This window comes from Podarcis erhardii, assembly GCF_964252035.2.
Source record: "Podarcis erhardii genome assembly, chromosome: 7".
NCBI lineage: Eukaryota > Metazoa > Chordata > Lepidosauria > Squamata > Lacertidae > Podarcis > Podarcis erhardii.
This window is the reverse complement of record NC_138511.1, coordinates 72,687,658-72,709,907: the sequence shown is the minus strand read 5'-3', so window position 1 is coordinate 72,709,907 and position 22,250 is coordinate 72,687,658. Positions and strand designations below refer to the sequence as shown.

Genomic DNA, 22,250 nt, shown 5'->3' with positions numbered 1-22,250 from the left:
TTGTGCATTCTTAGGCTGCATATGCACCATACATTTAAAGCACATGACTTCCCCGAGAGGCTCATGGGAGCTGTAGTTCATTAAGGGGGCTGGGAATTCTGGGAAAGTCATAATTACCTGATGCAGGGTTCTAGCCGTTCCAAGGGGCAAGGAAATCACTATTAAGCCACTTTAAGTCTACTTTGCACACGGCACGGACTTCCCGGACACCTCACCCCTCCTTGTAAGCAGCAGTGACTCCCCTGCCAGAAAGCCAGGACCTTCCACACTAGCTGTTCTTGCCGATTTCATATATGTACAATGGGAATATTTATAGGGCCACTACACAGAGTTGTTAAAGAATAAAATAAAATAAAATAAAATAAAATAAAATAAAATAATAAAAACTAGAGGGTGCTCCAGATAGGAGGGCTGCCCTTCCGGAATTGCTTATCCCAACCTAACCGCTATGCAGCTGAACTGACCCTAATGCAGGAAGCAGATTTAGAAGCTCCATCCATTGGCACATACTGCAGGAAACGCCCCTTCATGGGCTGATTCGAGAGCAAAGGTGTACTGGAATCTGAGCAGAGCCACAAAAACATACTGACTCTGGACTTTGCTCTTTCTGGCTGCTTAAAATAGAACAATAATGGTAGAAGTTAAACAAATAATGTTGTTCTTCTTGTCCATGCTCATGGCTTAGATCCTTTGGGAAGGCCCTTGCAAGCACGTCCCAGGAGGCTGTGCACCACAGCTGTGTGGCAGGCAGCAATCCAACAGGGGAATCCAATTCCAAGAGAGAAAGAGGCAGTAATCAGGAAGCCTCCATCTTTCACACGAGAGCCCTCCAGAGATGTAAAGGTATAGCTTTAGACATTTCTGTCGTGTCTCCAGCTCTCATCCTCCTCCCCTAAACTTAGAAATCCCCAAACATTACAACCTTTCATTATAGCCTAATTACTCCAGCCCCTCTGTAAGGAATTATTTCATATGGCTCTTCCATTGAATCTGATGCTCAGCCTCTCAGGGGCCTGGATATCATGGGCAGCCTTTGAGGACAGGGAATCTGATTTGCCTCTGTTGTTAAAAAACAACAACAGCCAGCCCCTTCCTTCAGCCCTCCTTTCTGCCTCTCCCAAATCTCTTCGGTTCACAATTACCATATCTCTTTGTTTGGAGCCACACTTCTGTCTGTCTGCCTGAGCAGCTGAGGCAGGATCCATGTGTTGTCCCTATTCAGGCTCTTAGTCTGGGCTTGCTTTGTGCCTCTTGAAAAGAATGCCAGCGTCGTTTGCATAAAAATGTGCTTAAACCCGATAATGTGCCCTGCGCATGGAGTGTGTGTGTGTGCATGTGTGAGAGAGGGCCGGCTGGGCAGGAGGTAAGGAGGGCCTTCCTTTGCACTCATTAATCAGGGACAGAGTAGCAGGTGCCTGCTCTGACAGCAGCGGGCTCTGACTTCCTGGCTTCTCCGCATTCAGAAACAAAAAAACGACAGCCAGCCGGCGGCCCTGATGCCTGGACTTGCTCTTGGCACAGAGATTTGATGTCCTAATCTGTGAATTCCAGGGTTTGCTCCCAAGAGGATGATGGTTCGTGCAGCAATATCCGTGCACAGAGCACCCACAGAACCCTAGAATTGTAGGGACACCCAGGGTCATCTAGTCCAGCCCCAAAATGCAGGAATCACTTGGAGAGGCAGGTCCTTGAGGAGGTCACCATCTGAAACGGGCAATTCAAACAACAGGTGGAGTAGACATGGGCAGGAAAGGAAGAAATTGAGCAAGCATACTCTACTTACAGGGACGTGGGTGGCGCTGTGGTCTAAACCACAGAGCCTAGGGCTTGCCGATCAGAAGGTCGGCGGTTTGAATCCCCGCTACGGGGTGAGCTCCTGTTGCTCGGTCCCTGCTCCTGCCAACCTAGCAGTTGAAAAGCACGTCCAAGTGCAAGTAGATAAATAGGTACCACAGCAGTGGGAAGGTAAACGGCGTTTCTGTGCGCTGTTCTGGTTTCGCCAGAAGCGGCTTAATCATGCTGGCCACATGACCCGGAAGCTGTATGCCGGCTCCCTTAGCCAGTAAAGCAAGATGAGCGCTGTAACCCCAGAGTTGTTCACGACTGGACCTAACGGTCAGGGGTCCCTTTACCTTTACCTTTAGTCCACTTACATGTAGTGGTGGAGGATGGGGAGGCACGACATTTGACAATGATCGACACCCAGGGGAGTTGTACCCCACGTTTAGTCAAACACAGAGTAGATCCATTGAAAGGACTAACTTGGGTCCATTGATTTCAATCTGTTTGCTCTGAGTGGACCTCAGCTGGGCCTTCTGCAACCCAACACGGTTCAGAGGCAAGGCCAACCATTTATCAACAATTCCAGAACTGGCAATCAGTAGACCCTGTTGCTTGAGCTGCCACGAGGGTTCGTCGGGCTGGTACTGACCCATGACAGGGATTTCTTGATAGTAGCCCCCCATTTGTGGAATAACCTCCTGGGTGAAGTGTGCATGTCCTCCTCTTTATTGGCTTTCAGGAGGAATTTAAAAACCTACCAATCTTTACCCAAACATTCTCCTTGCCACTCATTTCCATCCCCTCACCCTGTTTTTCTGTCTACTCCACCCCAAGAGTCACGCAGCATGTCATGACTGCTGAGCAAGCTCACTGGAATGTTTTGGCGGCCCTCCCCCTTGAATTTAAATATTAATATGATTTTATTTGATTCTAGAGCAAATCAGCTTCACTGTTTTAAAATCTCCTTCCAAACTGTCTTAGGGGTTTTCCCCTAAATATTTTTTTTCTACTTTTGCAAGTGTTGGGGTTTCCCAGAACATGCTGATACCTTCTTCCCATGTAGAGTTGTTGCCCTCTTGGCTACACAAGCATTGACACTCACACTTGAACTTCAGGAATAGAAGGAATGAAAGCACTTTGGTGGCCAAGGAATGAGGAGCCCCTGTTTGCATCCACATTCAACCTTGAAACTAACTGGCTGTCTTTGGACTTCTCTCTCTCTCTCCCTCCTCCTCCTCCTCCTCTGCCTAACCTGTTGTGTATTGAGTCAAAGGATTTTATATCTGTATTATTATTGTCTGTAATTGCATTAGGGTAAAGTAACTGCCTTTTGGTTCCAGAGGGTACAGCTACTATTGGTTCATTTAAGCTGCTGTATTTGGATCCTCTGTCTTATTGGTTGCCTCCAAAAGGCAGGACTGTGATTGCCTGATATTGTTCCCTCCAAAATGTATCCTTTCTAGCTAGTTCCCTGTCCCTATAAATGTAGCTCTCCCCTCCTCAGGTTTTAGTCTTGTTGCTTTTAATAAAGAAGCGTTACTAGAGAACTGTCTCCAGCATATTATGTCAAGAGAGCTGAAATCACAAACCCCACGTCACAACATAACCTACCTCACAGGATTGTTTTGAGGACAGTGTAAGTAGCTAAGTAAGTAGCCGCTCAGGGCGGCTAACATCAAATATCAAATACACAATCAAACAATTGATTAAAATACAGCTTAAAAATTAGAATCAGGATAAAATTAAATGACTGCCCATGAATTACAACCATAGGGGTCGGGAACCTCAAGTATTCATCAGGGCCATCTATCCATGTTGGTCCCACATGAGCTGATAAAAGGGCCAAAGAGGTAACTTACAGTGTCCCATAAAGGTAAAGGGACCCCTGACCATTAGGTCCAGTCGCGGACGACTCTGGGAATGCCGCGCTCATCTCGCTTTACTGGCCATGGGAGCTGGCGTACAGCTTCCAGGTCATGTGGCCAGCATGACTAAGCCGCTTCTGGCGAACCACAGCAGTGCACGGAAACGCCGTTTACCTTCCCGCCAGAGCGGTACCTATTTATCTACTTGCACTTTGACATGCTTTCAAACTGCTAGATTGGCAGGAGCAGGGACAGAGCAATGGGAGCTCACCCTGTCGCAGGGATTCGAACCGCCGACCTTCTGATCGGCAAGGCCTAAGCTCTGTGGTTTAACCCACAGCGCCACCCGTGTCCCACAGAGCTGGGCCAAACTAGGCCTGGACCAAAGGCCAGGCGGAACAGCTCCGTCTTGCAGGCCCTGCGGAAGGATGTCAAGTCCCGCAGGGCCCTGGTCTCCTGCAATAGAGCGTTCCACCAGGTTGGGGCCAAAGCCGAAAAGGCCTTGGCCCTGGTTGAGGAGAGGGAGAAGAACTCATTGGAGTAAGGGTAGGAATAAAATGCAACAAATAACAGAAGATTCCAGATTTGCAGCTCCATATATGTGCAACTTTCCCCCCTGACATCACACCTTTCGGGGTGTCCTAGTTTTGACATTTGAAATGGGGCAACCCTATTATAGCTATGCAACATTGTCAAAAAAGAGAGAAAATGCATCAGCAAAAAAATGGTGGTGGTGGTGACGATGCAGATTTGAATAACATTTGCATGTGCTCATTTATGCGTACCAATGCAGATTTGGTGAAACTTATGATTTAGATAAAAATACAATACAGAATAGTGAGGAAAACTTGAGACCAAGGTGACTTGTGTACCCATGAATGTCTGGAGGATCTTTCCACTGAGGGGCAGGGAGGTAAAGTAAATACTATAAAAAGGTGGGAGCAGTCTGGCTTCTTACAAAAGAAATGCACATTTTGCCTCATATCTCAGGTTCTACAAATGCGAGAAACTTGCTTTCTCTTTTAAAACGAAACCTAGGAATCAGGGTTATGGCTCATGGGTGAGGGGAAATGTCCCTTTGTCGCCCCCCACCCTGTGGATGCCAATATTTGTCTCTGCACAGTCTGCTGTCCAGGGGCTGGGAATGAGGCGGGATAATAATAATAATAATAATAATAATAATAATAATAATAATAATAGGTGACTGAAAAAGCAAAGTAAGGCATATGACCATCTCATGAGGTGTTTGCTCCGTCTTTAAATTGTTCTAACCTTCTGGAAGCTGTCTGGTTAAATTATTTTTAATGCTGGTTTGTATTTTTTGTTGTTTTCAAAAAAAACCTCTTCAGTTTCAGTATAGTTTCACTGTTATTTTATTATGGTGAAAATAGCCTTCCTTTAGTGTTGACAGTTGCCTCAGCCGAGGAAAGGTGCGGTATCAATGCTTTAAATAACAGCAGCAGACGGAACAACAACAACGAGGAGAAATGCGCAGGCCTCTGCCCAAGATCGCCTGGCACTTCCGATATAAACAGCTCCAGTCTTTGCTTCCCTAGAGTTGGCTGTGGGTCACGTTGCCACATCACGAGTTCGGGACGCTACACACTGTCTGCTTCATGCTGCACACTGTTTACTTGGAAGTCCGTCCCACTGAAACCGGTAGGAATCTGGAGCAAACATGGGCTAGGTTAGAAAAGCTGGACTTGTAGTTCCTCTTTGTGCGGCTTCGCTAGTTCCCTTCGCTGCCAGCCTGAGGCATTTCCTGCTGTTTTGTTCCTGGGAACTCATTTACATTCAATGTAGCCAGAGTGGGGAGAGCACACATTTGCATGCGGAAGGTCCTAAATTCAGTCCCTGGGATCTCCAAGGATCCTTGCGGGGAAAGCTCCCTGTGTTGACAGACACTGTTAGCCAGTGTAGATAAAAGTGAGCTAGATGGACTAATGGACAGATTCAGTATAAAGCAGCTTCTTATGCATTTTCACAGGTCCTTCTCAGAGCTTTTGAGGACCCTACCCATAATAATCTGGGGTTGTCAGATCTCCAGGTTTGACCTGAAGTTTCCAGGTTTGCCTGGTCCTCTACAGGTGGCAGGCAGAGGGTTTAAATCTCCAGGTGGGTGAGAGTGTCAGTTGTCCATCATCATCATCATCATCATCATCATCATCATCATCATCATCCGTGCATGTAGCTTGCAAGCTTCAGCTCAGCAAGAGCTGGCTGCAAAATATAGCATAGACTATGTGTGTGGGTGTGTGTGGGTGTGGGTGTGGGCAGCCTTCTCCACCACCCTCTACCAATTAACCTCAATCTCCAGGGTCTGCCGGTGTGACAGTGCCAGGGCTCTGAAATCTCAGGGGCTGAGATGCTTCTGACCTCAGGAACAACAATAGTAATAGTAAGAGCAACAACAATACCCCAAAATAAGGCACCAAAAAGAAAAAGAGTTACACTTAAAACAACAATAGCACATAAAATACAAACCCACAAAAACAAAATAAAGCACCGAGAAAGAAAGAGGAATATATAATTTGAATATTTTTGTATTTAACGAATGATTTTCTAGCCCTTTTCTGGGCAAATTCAGTAATTATCGAGGGTGAAGGTATGTATTTTACCAAATCACATCTCTTGTTTGCTTAGATTTACAGCTTTAAGCTGAGAGAGTGTGTCGCACTTTGATCCGACGCATATGAAAACAAGGTGTGAAACTTATCATATGTCAAAAAATGAACAAGTGTCTAAATCTGAGGTTCCTGTTGAGCTTGGGTTCCAGGCCAATTAGCCCTCATGCACCCACCCCCTCTAAAAAATGGCCTTACATGTTACTTGATGGAGATAAGTGGTGTGCATGCTTGAATGCGGTGCATGACAAACCCATAATTTGTTGATTTATTACATTCATATGCCACTTTTCCCTCCAAGGAGCTCACAGTGGTGTATATGATTCTCCCCTCCCTATTTTATCCTCACAACAGTCCCATGATATAGGTTAGGCTGAGAGATAATGACTGGCCAAAGGTCACCCAGTGAGCTTCATAGCTGTGTGGGGATTCGAACCCTGGTCTCCCAGGTCATAGTCCAACATTTAACCATTACACCACACTGACTCTCATAGGTAAATTTGATTTGTAGTCTGTTCTGACTGATGCCCATTCACATAGAATGTGTTTGGACAAAAGTTATTGGCTCCATGAATAATCTCATCTTCCAAAAGTGTTTTATGTGTCCTAAAAGGCTTAGACCACTCAGGAAGTAAGACAAGAACTTTATTGACCTTCTCCTACAAGAACACAACAGACACAGGAAATGCTAGACTCCACCCAGATGCAATTAAGGTCAATGCCACCTAGTGACGAAACCTATATAATTGCACTATATAATTTAGATGATATACTTTCTCCATGCCATGTGAAAGTAAATCAACCCAGACGAATGAAGCTATGGCTCCCTTCAACTGGTTCTTCCCTAAAATATTCTCTTGACTGCCTCTAGTGATACACAAGGAGAGGCCCTTTACATCTTGCCAGCCCAAATACTGTGTGTATATATTGAGTCTATTGCAATTGTACAATTAAATCATTTCTTGATGAGCAATTGGGTAGAATGCTTCCTGCATACTTGCCCTTATTTCTCCATGGTTGCCAAAGATTCTTCTTTCTCTTCTTTTTTAAACAAAAGCTGAACTTTTGGGGAGGGCCCTGGAATGCGCACGAGGGGAGCAAGCCTTCACAGCCCATCCTCAAATACGGATCCTTCTTGAAACCCCTGAGATTCCTAGGTTGTTCCAAACCCACACACTCATAGGAATTCTAGCCTGGGATTTATTAACGGCACAGTAATGCCCATTAGAGGGACGTGGGTGGCGCTGTGGGTTAAACCACAGAGCCTAGGACTTGCTGATCAGAAGGTTGGCGGTTCAAATCCCCATAACGGGGTGAGCTCCCGTTGCTCAGTCCCTGCTCCTGCCAACCTAGCAGTTCAAAAGCACGTCAAAGTGCAAGTAGATAAATAGGTACCGCTCCGGCGGGAAGGTAAATGGCGTTTCCATGCGCTGCTCTGGTTCGCCTGAAGTGGCTTAGTCATGCTGGCCACATGACCCGTAAGCTGTCTGTGGGCAAACGCCGGCTCCCTTGGCCAATAAAGTGAGATGAGCACCGCAACCCCAGAGTCGGTCACGACTGGACCTAATGGTCAGGGGTCTCTTTACCTTTTAATGACCATTAATGCAGGTCCCATTCACTTCACTGGGGCTTGCGAACTTAGGCAGCTGCCTGTCGCCGACTCAGACTACTGTTCCATCTTGCTCAGTACTGTATACGGTGATTGGCAGTGGCTTGCCAGGGTTTCAGATGACTTTCTCCCAGTCCTACCTGGAGAAGCTGGGGATTAAACTTGGGTGGACCTTGTGCACGCAAATACTCTACCACTGAGCCACAGCCCTTCCCTGAGTGTTGCAGCCACAACCTACTTATTTCATTATGCATTTTATATTCTCATTTTGTATTTTTCTGTTGTGAACTGCCCTGGGATCTTCGAATGAAGGACAGTGTATTTGATTTTAATAATAATAATAATAATAATAATAATAATAATAATAATAATAATTTGATGCAAATAAAAAATGCAGGAGCAGAAGGTGCCCTCTGCACCAGCCTAATGGAAACAAAGAGACCAGGGGCGTGTAACCGAAAGGATCCATAGGATTCTCTGGTTAATTCCCTGATCACCTGATTAAGATGTGCAACATGCATGTGGGGCCTTTGCCTTCAGTTGTGAAAGCTTTGGAAAGAGCAGCTCAGAGGTTTGCACAACCTTGCTGAATGGTGGGCGGCCGTGCGTGCTTGCGCAGAAGGGTGATGCATGCAGCTAGATAAGGAATTCAACCCCAAAACAATTGCACAACTCCGCATTGCTCAAACCGAAGCTTTGTTTTTAGCCTGGTGTTTCCTATTCATCATCAACGTGATTAATTTCTCTCTCTATTCCTTGTCCCCCCAACCCAGTAAACCCCCCCCCACTGAACCCATCAGTCACCTCGTTGACGTGCCTCATGATGAAATTTTGTCTAGCAGAATTTCCACGTTCAAAACAGAGGCCACAATCCTAAATGCAGTAGCAAGGCCACGTACCCTACTTTACAGAGAACAGCTCTCTGTTTCAAAGAGCTGTCAGAGGAGAGTCCTATTTGAGTACCGTCCAAGTCTGATTCATAGATAAGGAATCATAAAAAAGTATGTGAAGGAGCCCTGAGTTTGCTCAGCAACTCCTGGTCACTTCCACATTACCCATTTATTGAGAATTCATCCAGATTTGTTTGCAGGGAGATTAGACAATGTTGCATCAAGGAAGTGTTATCCCCCACTTTCTAGTGTGTCATCCTATCACTTTGTATGTGTTACTTCCATCAATTTATTAATTTTTATGCACATCCCCCCCCCAATGTATACATTCGTTGCTGTACTGCCCAGCAAAATTGGGATAAGTGTGAATTCTGAAGGATATCTGTGAATGGTTCGCACAGTGCTTTGGTTCTGGAAATTGTGAATTTGATAGATTCAGCTTCAAATGAAATCTGGATCCAATTTCTATTCCATCCCTAGTGATAACCAGTAGCTGTTGCTGCTGTAATAGTTTTTGCGCTGTACAAATTGTTGTATGTTGTTGCTGTTATTAATCATTTTCATTATTAAGTCATGGACGCTACCAAAAAGCCAGCACTGAAACAACAACAGAGATGTACCATCAGTGCTTAGAGGTTTACAAGGTAATGCCTAGCAATAGTTTCTGTATTCATTATTTGTTTCTCTTCTTATGCTGAGCATCACCTCTGTATCGTTCAGGTCTGCGGTGCACAGAGAGGCAGCTACTCTTCAAGATTGATGACCACAGCTATTCATAATTTAGCCTTTCTTCCACAGCCGAAGAGAGGGGTCAGAAAGGTGTCGATAGTCCTCCTTTTCATTTGTGCAGGTTATGAAGTCATGCCATGTAGTGTGGGAATCTCAATTGCCTGCCACTCCCTTGACTGGGCGAATCTTGGATGACAATTCCCCTTGTAATTGCTCCTTGCCACAATTCCTGATCCCAGCCAGCCAGGGTTAAGCAGTTGACAGCATTCCAATTATGCTAAGGATAATGCTAATAATAATAAGATGTCAATATGTCCTATATTACAGAAGCCAGTCCACTATATGAAGAGGGCTGTCAGAGGGCAACAAACCCCTGGGATAAGCCTAGAGCTCTTGGAACATCTCATTGCTTGGAGAAGTGGACAAAGTGACCATGTGCCCTGCATTAACAGAGGCTAGTTCTTTATTTGAATGGCTAGCAGAGACATCACCTTGCCAACAAAGCTATGGTTTTCCCAGTAGTGATGTATGGAAGTGAGAGCTGGACCATAAAGAAGGCTGATCGCTGAAGAATCAATGCTTTTGAATTATGGTCTGGAAGAGACTCTTGAGAGTCCCATGGACTGCAAGAAGATCAAACCTGTCCATTCTTAAGGAAATCAGCCCTGAGTGCTCACTGGAAGGACAGATCCTGAAGCTGAGGCTCCAATACTTTGGCCACCTCATGAGAAGAGAAGACTCCCTGGAAAAGACCCTGATGTTGGGAAAGATTGAGGGCACAAGGAGAAGGGGACGACCGAGGATGAGATGGTTGGACAGTGCTGTCGAAGCTACCAGTCAACTAAACGACTAAACAACAACATCTGGTTTAAAGATCATCATAGGAATGGAGAGGAAGGGGCCTTGAAGTTAGCACATCTTCCCCATTCCCTATTCCACCGTCTTCCCCATTCAGGTGTGATGCACTGTATTTCTGTTTAGATTTTAGTCATTATTTCCAAGGTTTGCAGATTTTCGGCCAATCCGTGTCCTCATTTGCCCTCATTTTTTTGTGATGCATTTCCCCTTTTCGGCAAGGTGGAAGTCATCACCTTGTCCAAAAATGTAAGTAATAATAATCAACAGGATTTCCATTGGGTGCCTGTGCACAAAAAATCCTTTGTCCAACACACACATTCCGACTCTCCTAAGAACTGGCATTTTGCTGGTGTAGATATGATGCAGAGGATTAAACAGGCACAGTCTCCCCTCTTCTTGGTAGACCACCCCATCCCTTTTCCTGCCTTCCCTCCCCACCCCCCCAAAAAGAAATATGTGTTTGGGCAACGAGAATAGTCTGAAATCCCTGGTTTAAAATTCTACCTTAGAACCGAGTGAATAATTCCCAATGAATAATGTAATGTAATCATTCACAATGAATCTGACGTGTTCCTTTTGCTGTTTGAGAGCCTTCAACAACAGATGCCAATTTCACATTAACGTGGATTTTTTTTTTTTTTTTGAGGGGGCTGTTCTTTCCTGCACTTGTATAGAGTGCTGTTCACTATACTATGTGTTTATGGGCTGCTTGTCATTCAAGTTGGGTTCCTGGGCATGATTGGCTAGCTGTGACATGCCCGTTGTCTCCGTTGGATGATTGGACCGGCAGGTGAGCGCTTCTGTTACAAATACCTGCGCGTGTGCACTTAAAATTCCGTTTCCATGGCTACTCATTCATGCCGCTTTGAAATTCACTTTCTATCAACACCGGTGCCAATAAAACTCAATCACTTCAGTGTTTGTAGAAAGCAGGCAGAAAAAGGGACAGGAGGGTACATTTGCAAGCTCTGATATGTTTGTGACTTCTGAGTTTTGCTTGGCAAAATCCGGCGTGGTTCCCATTTGCGGGCTTTCTGCCCACTTCTCTTATGAACAGTACTGGCAGGTTTATTTTCCCCAGAGCTATTAGCCTGCCTGTACAGGGATGCAATGGCGCTGTGGGTTAAACCACAGAGCCTAGGGCTTGCTGATCAGAAGGTTGGCGGTTTGAATCCCCGCGATGGGGTGAGCTCCTGTTGCTTGGTACCTACTGATAGGTACGGATTTGGAGAGAATTATTATCCAACCCCATGGGACGCGGGTGGCGCTGTGGGTTAAACCACAGAGCCTAGGACTTGCCAATCAGAAGGTCGGCGGTTTGAATCCCCGCGACGGGGTGAGCTCCTGTTGCTTGGTCCCAGCTCCTGCCCACCTAGCAGTTCGAAAGCACTCCAAAAAGTGCAAGTAGATAAATAGGTACTGCTCCAGCGGGAAGGTAAACGGCGTTTCCATGCGCTGCTCTGGTTCGCCAGAAGCGGCTTAGTCATGCTGGCCACATGACCCGGAAGCTGTACGCTGGCTCCCTCGGCCAATAAAGCGAGATGAGCGCCGCAACCCCAGAGTCAGTCACGACTGGACCTAATGGTCAAGGGTCCCTTTACCTTTACTTTACAGCTGGAGTTGATAGGTTGCAGGGCTTACAGAAGAATCACCTCCTTCCTTTTTGTTACATGCATTCCAAGGTCCACCAACTGGAGCAAGATGCAAAATTTTGTCAGTGAAGCAAAATGGCCACTTGTGGGTGGAGTCAATTATTAATTAATTAAATTTATATCCCACTCTTCCTCCCAAAGGAGCCCAGCAAACAAACAAACAAACAAACAAAAAGACAAAATACTTTAAAAATACTTTAAAAATAATTCCAGTACGGATGCAGACTGGGGAAAATCTCTAGGCTTGTTGAAAGAGGAAGGTCTTCAGTAAGTGCCAAAAAGGCAACAGAGAGAGTGGAGTATAAATAATAAAATTAATAATAATAAGAATAATAATAATATTCAAGAGGAGGGAATTCCAAAGAGTAGTACCACAACACTAGAGGCCCAAGTCCACTATTGTGCAGAATGGAATTATTATTATAGTAACTATTACTATTATTATTTAGATTTATATATTGTGTTTCATCAAAAGATCTCAGGGCAGTTCAGCTGATAGTGTCTGCATGAGGCTCTCACCTGTCATCAAAGAGGTAAGACAATTTTTGAAAAGATATTCTGGTCCCAAGCTGTTTAAGAGTTTCCATGCCAGAACCAGCACCTTGAATTTAGCCTGGTAGCTAATTGGAAGCCAGTGCCATTCTTTCAGCAGTGGGACAACATATCGGCGCTATCCTGCCCCAATGAGCCGTTGAGCCGTCACATTTTGCACCAGCGGCAGCTTCTGGACCAACCACATGGAGTGCATTGCAGCCATCCAGCTTGGGGGTTACTAATGCATGGATGGCAGTGGTCAGCCTATCCTGGTTCAGAAATGGCTGTAGCTGTGTTACCAGCTGAAGCTGGTAGGAGCTAGCCGCTGAGGTCACCAGGACCTCTACTGACAAAGATGGATCCAGGTGGACCTCCAGACTACAAACCTGCTCTTTCAGGGGGAGAATGAGCCCAAGGCAGACAGTTGTCCAATTGTCTAAAATAGGACACACCGCCACTCTACTGGCCAGAGGAACAATGGCTGCTCGGTCAGTTTCAGCTCCTTTGTCCAAGCAAGACCAGCAACAAGAGAAGATCAGCATTGTCAGACTAGACCTTCCCCTTCTACTCTCCCCTCCCCTCCTATTTTGTCTCTTGTCTATTGACATAGTAAGTCATAGGGCCTGAGGGCCTACGTCTCATTTTTTGACTGACGTGAGATGCACTGGGAACGTCTGAAAAAGTGGATTTTTAATCTATCTCTTATCTATCTATGCAGTTACAACAGTGTGCGGGAAGTGCAACAGCAGGGATCATTCAGTTTGCAACTGAAGGGTTAATTTCATTAACATCCGCTAGACAAAAGGGGGGTGGGTGGAGGTGCTGCTTAGCAACCAAGCAGAGTGACCTGCTGTTTGCTGAGGTAGCAGATGCCTTGATAAGCTGCGTAGTTCTGAGGGAGTTTTTCTCCTGTATGTTTGGTTGATGATGAGAACAAGTATTGACAAGAAAGACAAAATGTTGCTGTTCATTCCTCCTCTGACTATACCGTTTTCCTTCAGTTTTGTTCAGTAGAGTGTTGTCAAGACTTTTCTCTATGGACTTTGTGTATTTAAGGGACTTTGCTAAACATGTCACAAATACCTTCGTTTTTATTCAACCCCACCCTGTTTTTCTATTGTCTCTTTCTCTCTTCCACCTGACTAGGGTTACTGGGCATTCTCAGTCCTCATCGGACTGGACTTTTTTGCCAAATTGGGTTGCATTTTTTATTTTTTGGGGGTACATCTGCAAATTTCAGGGGTATGGTTTTCAGTACTGTAGCTTGGTATTGTTGGCACCCAAATACTTGGCGTTTGCTTTTAGGAGGAGGTAGGCTGGCACCGAGAAAAGAAGCTGGTTCTTTTTTTCCATTTCTTTGCATCTGCATGATTAAAAGAAAGGTGTGTGTGTTTGTGTAGTCCTTTTGTCCATAGTGGAGCAGGGAAAGTAGCAAAAAAGGATTAGTAAGAGTGGGAGACCGTAGCTTATTTAGAGGCGCAGCAAACAGGAATAACAAAGTTGATTGTGTTTGGAAAGTGAGCAAACATGCTGCCCTAGTCAGAAAGCGAAGCCAGCTGGGCTTGAGGTCATGCTCCAGGACTGTTCGCCTGCACAGAAACATGTAGCTACTGATAACAACACTTAACTGATTACAGTTACCTAAATATATCTCCTTATCGTGGAACTGGTTTAACAGTGCAAATATTTTTAAGCTGTTTTTAAAAATTGTTTGTAGGTATATTCAGTTTTGTTTTATTTTGTTTCCTTAATTCTGGGTCAAACAGGTGCCTAGCAGAATGCTTGTTTTGACAACAGACGTAGAGAAGAAGAAAGTGCCACAGTAGATTATTTTTTAAAAAAAGATAAATGTCTGCCAACAAAATTAGTGTTATGCATAAGAAACAAAAACAAAGGGGACACCCCACACATAGGGCTCCATCTGCACTATATATTTAAACCAGTATCATACCGCTTTAAACAGTCATGGCTTCCCCCAAAGAATCCTGGGAGATGTAGTTTGTTAAGGGGGCTGAGAGCCATTAAGAGACCCCTATTGCCTCCCCAGAGTTACAATTCCTTGAGTGGTTTAGCAATCAGGTCTTCTACTTAGGAAACTCTGGGAACTGCAGCTCCACGAGGAGGGAGTGATCTGGAGATACTCAGTGCAATTGTGGGCAGCACCTCTCCCTGTTCCTGGCACTAAAACAGCAACAATAAATTAAATACCTAATAATTTGCTGCTGTCCTTTCATGACACTTCTTCCCTGTGCCTAACAGTAGGGCCAGCATTGTCTGAATAACCTAATGCAGGGGTCAGCAAACTTTTTCAGCAGTGGGCTGGTCCACTGTCCCTCAGACCTTCTGGGGGCCGGACTATATTTTGAAGGGAAAAAAAGAACAAATTCCTATGCCCCACAAATAACCCAGAGATGCATTTTAACTAAAAAGACACATTCTACTCATGTAAAAACATGCTAATTCCCAGACTGTCCGTGGGCTGGATTGAGAAGGCGATTGGGCTGCATCCGTCCCCCAGGCCTTAGGTTGCCTACCCATGACCTAATGTGTCGTTTGGCCATCTCTGGGAGCTGTGGCCTAGTGGGCAGAGGCTGAGGGTTAGCACCAAGGAAGAGCAAGAAGAATTTCTGGAAACCATGATTCTGGCACCACATGAATACCACATCCTTTCCGTCCCTGATCGGACTTGAAGGAGATTTGATTGTGAGGCTCCTTATATTGCAGTGCAACAACTAGAGCACAGCATTGCATTGTAGTCACTGGAGCGCAAGTGGGGAACCTGTGGCTAATGGTCAGGGATAGCAGAAGCTTTCTCTCTACCTCCTTTTCAGCCTGAGGGCCAAATTCCTTCCTAGGCATCCTTCTGGGGGCCACATGCAAGTGGTAGGCGGGGCCAGAAGGAAAAGTGGGTGGGGCAAAGTCTGCTCACTTGCAGAGTAGGGCTGTAAAGCCGGATGGAGGTATCCTAAGGAACTCTGAAATACATATCAGCCACTCGCTACCCTGGGATCTGCCTGCTGAGGGGTAGATGCCTCACTCCACCTCGTGCAAAGGCTAAGCCACATCTCTGCCTGCATCTGGGGTTCTCTGCCCTGCCCTGGATGACTTGGAGGAGGCGGGAGAGGAGGGAGGTTGAGAAACAATAGCTGCAAAGTGCTCCCTTTGTCTGGCGCAGTCCCTGGCAGGCTGTGTGTGCTTCTTTTTGTCCTTCATTCCTTTGTCTGGGAGGGGAGGAAGGAGGAGGATGGCTGCCCTTTGAGCAGATGGCTGCTTGCCGCTCTTTGATGATTTTCTTTTTTTGTGGGGGGAACTCCAGACATTCCTAGAAGGGCCTGTTATGGAGAGGGGTAGAATTGACAGTGTGTGTATGTATGTGCATCAATGGCTGTTCCTTCTCTTGTTCTTTTGTGTCAATACTGGGCTCCTGGCTGAGAGAAGGAGGGCTGGCTTTTCTTTCTTTCTTACTCTGCACATGTTCAGTTTCTAAATGAGCTGCACTGGGGAATTGCATAGACCAGGGATAGGAAACCTAAGGCCCATGGGCCCGATGCGGCCCAATCACCTTCTCAATCCGGCCCACAGACGGTCCAGGAATGAGTGTGTTTTTACATGTGTAGAACGTGTCATTTCCGTCAACATTTTTTTTTTTTAACGCTGAATTCTAATGTTTGAATTTGTTTGCTGGTTTTTCTTGCACGCTAATTTTTATTGAATTTTAATGCTTTGCCATTTTGGAAGCCGCCCAGAGGACACTGCCATTGGGTGGCATAGAGATGCTATTAATCAAAATCAAGATAATAATAATAATAATAGTAGTAGTAGTAGTAGTAGTAGTAGTAAATGCATAGAGTTGCATCTTTGGATATCTGCACACAACTGCGTTTTGTCTTTGAAAGCGAGAGAACTTGTGCTCATGAAATACAGCCCTGTTTTAATTCCAACATTACTGAGAACAGGCTACCCCACTGCAGCCCGGCTATATGACTGCAACTAGAGACCAATTATCCCTTCTCACCCAGGAAAGTCAAGAAGGCTTTGTTGTTGTTGTTGTTTGGTCATAAAGTGACTAATCTACTCCTCCCTCTCTTTTTAAGTATTCAGTTGCCTATGCTAAGAGTCAGTAGGCCCTCCAAGAATGCCTGATTTCTGGGGGCAAGAATGCTGCTAATCTGATAGATAATAGGGTTCTTAGTAGGAGCAGAAAATAGCTGCAGGCTAGGAAACTTGGCTTCCTTTGTTTGCAAGGCTGGGCACTTCAGTGTATCTGATACCACACACTCCCAGAGGGGTCACTGAATTGGTCTATTTTGCAGCAGAACTAGCAAGGTGGCACCTTAAAAGACCGAACAAATTCAATACAGCACAAGCTTTCATGAACGAGAGACCATGTCATTCAACATACCCTCCGACATTTCTCCAATGAAAATAGGAACATCCCATTCCATAATGATAATTTTACTCTTTGTACCCCACACATCTTATTGGATTGCCTCAGCACTCTGAGCAGCTTCCATCATATGTAAAAATATAATAAAACATTAAACATTAAAAAAAACCACCTTCCCTATACGGAATTGCCTTCGGACGGCAAACACTTTCCCTATACTGAATTGCCTTCAGACGGCTCGGCGATTGGATCCATAGCCTCCAAGATTTCTTCAGTGAAAATAGGGACATCCTAAGGAAAAATGGAAGGACAGATCCTGAAGCTGAGGCTGCAATACTTTGGCCACCTCATGAGAAGAGAAGACTCCCTGGAAAAGACCCTGATGTTGGGAAAGATGGAGGGCACAAGGAGAAGGGGATGACAGAGGATGAGGTGGTTGGACAGTGTTCTCGAAGCTACGAACATGAGTTTGACCAAACTGTGGGAGCCAGTGGAAGACAGGAGTGCCTGGCGTGCTCTGGTCCATGGGGTCACGAAGAGTCGGACACGACTAAACGACTAAACAACAACAACAAGGGAAAATAGTACATTCTGGGATCAAAGCAGAAACTGGGACAGCTTCTCTAAATTAGGGATGTCTGTGGAAAATAGGGACAGTTGGAGGGTTTGCATCAAGTGCTGCAAGACTCCTTGTAGATTTTGGAACCAGGCCTTTTTCACTTCACACAAACCTCCCAGGTGCTTTTTATAGGGATCATAGAATTGTAGAGCTGGAACCTGCAATCTCAGCTAAAGCATCCATGGCAGGTAGCCATCCAACCTCTACTTAAAAACCTCCCAAGGAATGTGGAAGTATAAGCTATAAATGACACAATCTGAAACACCTGCACTCCTCTGGTGAGGAAACTCCAAGGAATATTTTGGATACCTCCCTTCATGTTCAAAACAAATATTTGGGTAGGTGTTTTGCATTGCCGTTGCAGCTCTGATGGTTGTTAATGGTTGAAAGAAAATAACAGGGAAATAGTCCCCTGCACACACATGGATTAAGTATATTTTAGATAGCCAGTGCTGGTCCTGATGAGGAGGTTTTTTTCTACACACATTTGTACGTTGTTGCCGTCCATCAGTCTTAGGAGACAATGGAGGAGTGTGCCTTTGGAGGTAAAGTCAAACCTTTGGAAGTTTACAGCGCTTGCTGTGGCTGTAGAGACTGATACGAGAGAGACATATTTCGTCGCAGTCTGAGTGATATCTCTCTGATTGCAGGCACCACTTTTGGGTGAGATCTCACCGATTTGGGGTGCGATCTCATGTGCTCAGCAAGATCTCATCTTGTTTTGGTGAAATCTTGCCGGAAATCTCCTCCACTGGCAGTGGAGGGGACCGGGCAAGAGGAACACCTAATGATTGGGCTGGCCCTGTTCCTCTGTGAAGTACAGTATTTTTTGCTCTATAAGACTCACTTTTTCCCTCCTAAAAAGTAAGGGGAAATGTATGTGTGTCTTATGGCGCGAATGCAGGCTGCGCAGCTATCCCAGAAGCCAGAACAGCAAGAGGGATTGCTGCTTTCACTGAGCAGTGATCCCTCTTGCTGTTCTGGCTTCTGAGATTCAGAATATTTTTTTTCTTGTTTTCCTCCTCCAAAAACTAGGTGCGTCTTGTGGTCTGGTGCGTCTTATAGAGCGAAAAATACGGTATGTTACATGCCCATCTGATCTACTTATCTTAGCGGTGTTTTTTAACAATCAATCCTTCTTCACAGGGGATTCTGGCAATGGTAGCTCTATGAGGGGAATAGGGGTTGCCTAACAACTCCCAGCCCCCTTAACAAACAACAGCTTCCAGAATACTTTGGGGGCTTCTGAATTCATGAATTCATGTTTGAAGTGGATGGTGCAAATGTGGTCCATCTAGCTCAGTATTTTCTTTTGACAGTGGCTCTCGAAGATTTCAGAGAGCAGCCTTTCACAGGTCCACCTGGAGATGCTGCGGATTTCACCTGGGACCTTATGCATGTAAAACTAGGGTTGCCATATTTCAAAAAACAAAAACCCAGACACCCTGAAACTCCAAAAATCCCCACAATTTTCCAATTGACTTGCCTAAGATCGAGGACAAAGCGTCACCTTTTGGAAATTTCCCCTGGACATCAATTCTGCCTTTGAAATCCCAGCAATAACTGGGGAAGTCTGGGCATATGGTGGCCGTATGTAAAACTGCTCCTCTGCCACTGAGCTCCACTGTTTCATGTGCCTTCCAGCTACATCCCGGGTCAAGTTTAGCTGCAGGAGTTGATTTGCAGGCCTGACGGGGCCTTGATCTTTGAGGTTGTTTGTGTCAATGATGTTGATAAGACTGCTATTGGCTTCTTGTTTCATGGGGCAAAATTTCCAGGAAACCGGTATCTGGGTTTCTGATGGACTATATCTCACCAGGGGAGATATAAATAGCTCTCTTCCTGGTTTGAGTGTTGTTTTGCAGTTTAAGATGTACCAGAAAAAGAGAGAGAGACGCAAATTGACTCACACAGCTGGGATTTTCACAGAAACATTTCTAGGTAGTGCAAAGGAACTGTACTGGCATGCACTCAAAACAGATCTACGAACAGAAAAACATAACAGAAACCTTGTGACCCTGGACCCATCTGTGTCAGCATGACAAGGTGTCCTGTTTTGCAGGGGACACTTCTCTGTTTGAGTGGCCGCCTGGTCCTATTCCAGCCTAGATATAACAAAGCATAAGCGAAGTCAGATCAAGATTGTTAAGGACTCCGGTGCAGTTCTTAGAATTGCTCCCCTTCTCATCCAGAAAGGACCAGAAAATAAATATTTTGGTATATTAAAGACTGATATATTTACAGTATTATGGCGTAAGTTCTCTTGGTCTACAAAAATATTGTGGAGACTGTGGGGTTTCATAACTCTCAGCAAAGCACACACTCCCCCCCCCAACCTTGATAAACAAAAAGAAACTACTCTGATAGCTAACATTATTTTTACATGTTTATAGAAATTTATAGAATAATTTTTGTTTTATTAAGAATAATTTAATTGTGTTAAATTTATTATTTGACTTTGCATTCCTGTACCCACTTACCTGGGAGCAAGCCCCCTTCATTGCAGACCCTTATGTCTGAGTAGACATGTATACTTATGTACTGTCAGTTATACAGTGAAATCTTAATGACTGCCTGAACTTCAGCTCCTGCAACAAGGGAGACATGCCTAAGCTGCCTCTACAAATTTTCAGTTTTTTCACTTGCCATTTTGGGTGGAGTGGGTGGAATCTCTAACATCTATTTGTCCTTGTTGTGTAGTGGCAGAAAATAGCTTGTAGGGAGTACCCGATCTCTGATAAGCCCACTACAGGAAAGATGCTAGAAAGATAGGAAGAGGAAACTATAGACATTCCAAGGGCTAGAAAATCAGTGAGAAGCAAGAAGGCATTCAAGGGGAAGGAGAAAACAGAAGCTGTTTATGATCCCAGGGATTCCTAATGTCTGGTGCCCAAGCACCTTACTCATCAATCACAGCTCTGACTTCACTCATTAGCTAAAACCACTGAAAAACATGAGCAGCAAGGATGACCTGTGTCACACTTAGAAGGTTGCCTGCACATTTTGCTTCATAATTTTCTGCACAGGATGGCTAGAGACCCCTATCTCCTTCCTCCACTCTCCTTTTAAAGTTAAAACTCACTAGTCTAGGCCCCTGCTAGTAGGGTTCCTAGTGCAGTTGCTCCAGTTGCACCATTATAATCTAGCTATGACCCTAAGAAGGAAGGACAGGGACCCTGAAGTTGCCACCAGTACTTTGTACCTGGTAGGAAGAAAGACTAGTTTGGGACTTTCCCTAATACTAGGCAGTTGTATCAGTCTGCCCACCTCGATTTGTCATCAGAACCTAACCAACAAGTTCCATGTGCAGCAGATATTTTTCTGAAAGCAAGGGAGGGTTGTATCCATTGCATAATACACCGTGCTCCACAACCGTCACATTTCTTCTTTTCTCAACCAGGATTACGTAAGCATGGCAAGGGATTTGGTGGCTGCTGTCGAAAGAAATCTTCTAAAGGATGCTTCCAGGTGTTGGCTTTCTCCGGTGACTGGAATGCTCGTGTGACTAACCAGCAATGCTCGCATGTCGACGTGCTGGACACCCACAAGGAAGATGCCATTGGTGCCATTTCCGGTGGTGACAGCTGTCTGCAAGCACAATCACCAGAGGAGTGGCAAACCAGCTATGGTAGCTTCGTCCCTCCCAGCCCCATTCCATGGGGTACCTGCTGGGTTTGTTGGGGTGACTGCCGAGTGCAAATATTTTAAACAAACAAATAAAACAACCACAGAAGTTCCCTGGCAGAGTTGTGCAAGCAGTGGCAGACCTACCTTTTGGGGCCCCTGAAGCTTGAACTGTGATGGAGGGCCCTTCACAACTAGCAATGAGGTCTTCAGTAGGGTTGTTCCACAACAACTCACCACATTTTTTTTTTTTTAAAATCAACCACTACACTTCAGATTTTGATTAAATTTGCTGTACTGAGTTATCTCACATGTCAAAGTCACTGGTCTGAATAAAAAAATCCTATGCCTTATAGTTTTCAAGTTATGAGTGAAGGATGAGAATTAGGGAATTGCTGTATACACACATGACTTCTAGGGCTCCTCCAGGATTAGGAGCCCTGCAGCTTAAGCTTCCTTAGTTTCATAGTAGATCTGCCCCTGCATGCAAGTAAACATAAGAAGGGTGTACAAGTAGCTAACTTTAATGGGAACTTAAATCCCAAGGTGCTCCCAGGTGACCTGTTTACTGAGCATTCATCCTGATTTCTTTGCGGGGAGATCAGATGATGTTGGCTGTTTAACTAGCATTCATTCTGGTTTGTCTGCAGGGAGGTTAGATGATGTTGCATCATGCAAGTGTTATCCCATACTTGCCAGTGCACTTTCATGCCACTTATTGCAAAAAGCTGTTTTTTTGCAGAAGTGGGCTTCTTGTGCAAGAGCTCCCAATACAGTATAATTGCACACCCTGAATTTACCTGTATGTGATTGTATCCTACCTGCAAATAGCAATGGCCTGAAGTACTCCTAAGGAAATCTCCAGGATTTTGAAATAGTTTTTGTTCCCCCCTGTGGCGTTTGCCTGCTAGGTGGGTCATAAGGAAAGGGTTAAAATGAGTGTGATGTGATTGGCCAGTGGAAACTGATAGGAGGAGTTAGAATTAGAGTGGGAGCTCTGTGGAAGTCAGTTGAGGGTTGGGAGTTGAAGAAGGAAGAGGGAGGAATAGTCTGTGGGTTGGTCGAGTTGTGTTGTGA

General features: G+C 45.1%; 1 long non-coding RNA gene across 2 annotated transcripts in view; it reads left to right on the top strand.

Annotated features, from left to right (window-relative positions):
* LOC309346306 overlaps positions 1 to 21,223 on the top strand; it is a 92,002-nt gene extending 70,779 nt beyond the window's left edge. For both annotated transcript variants that reach the window (XR_014158588.1, XR_014158589.1), the window contains exon 3: positions 20,950 to 21,223. This is a non-coding gene — a long non-coding RNA (uncharacterized lncRNA). The remainder of the gene's footprint in view (positions 1 to 20,949) is intronic.
* The last annotated feature ends 1,027 nt before the right edge of the window (positions 21,224 to 22,250 follow it).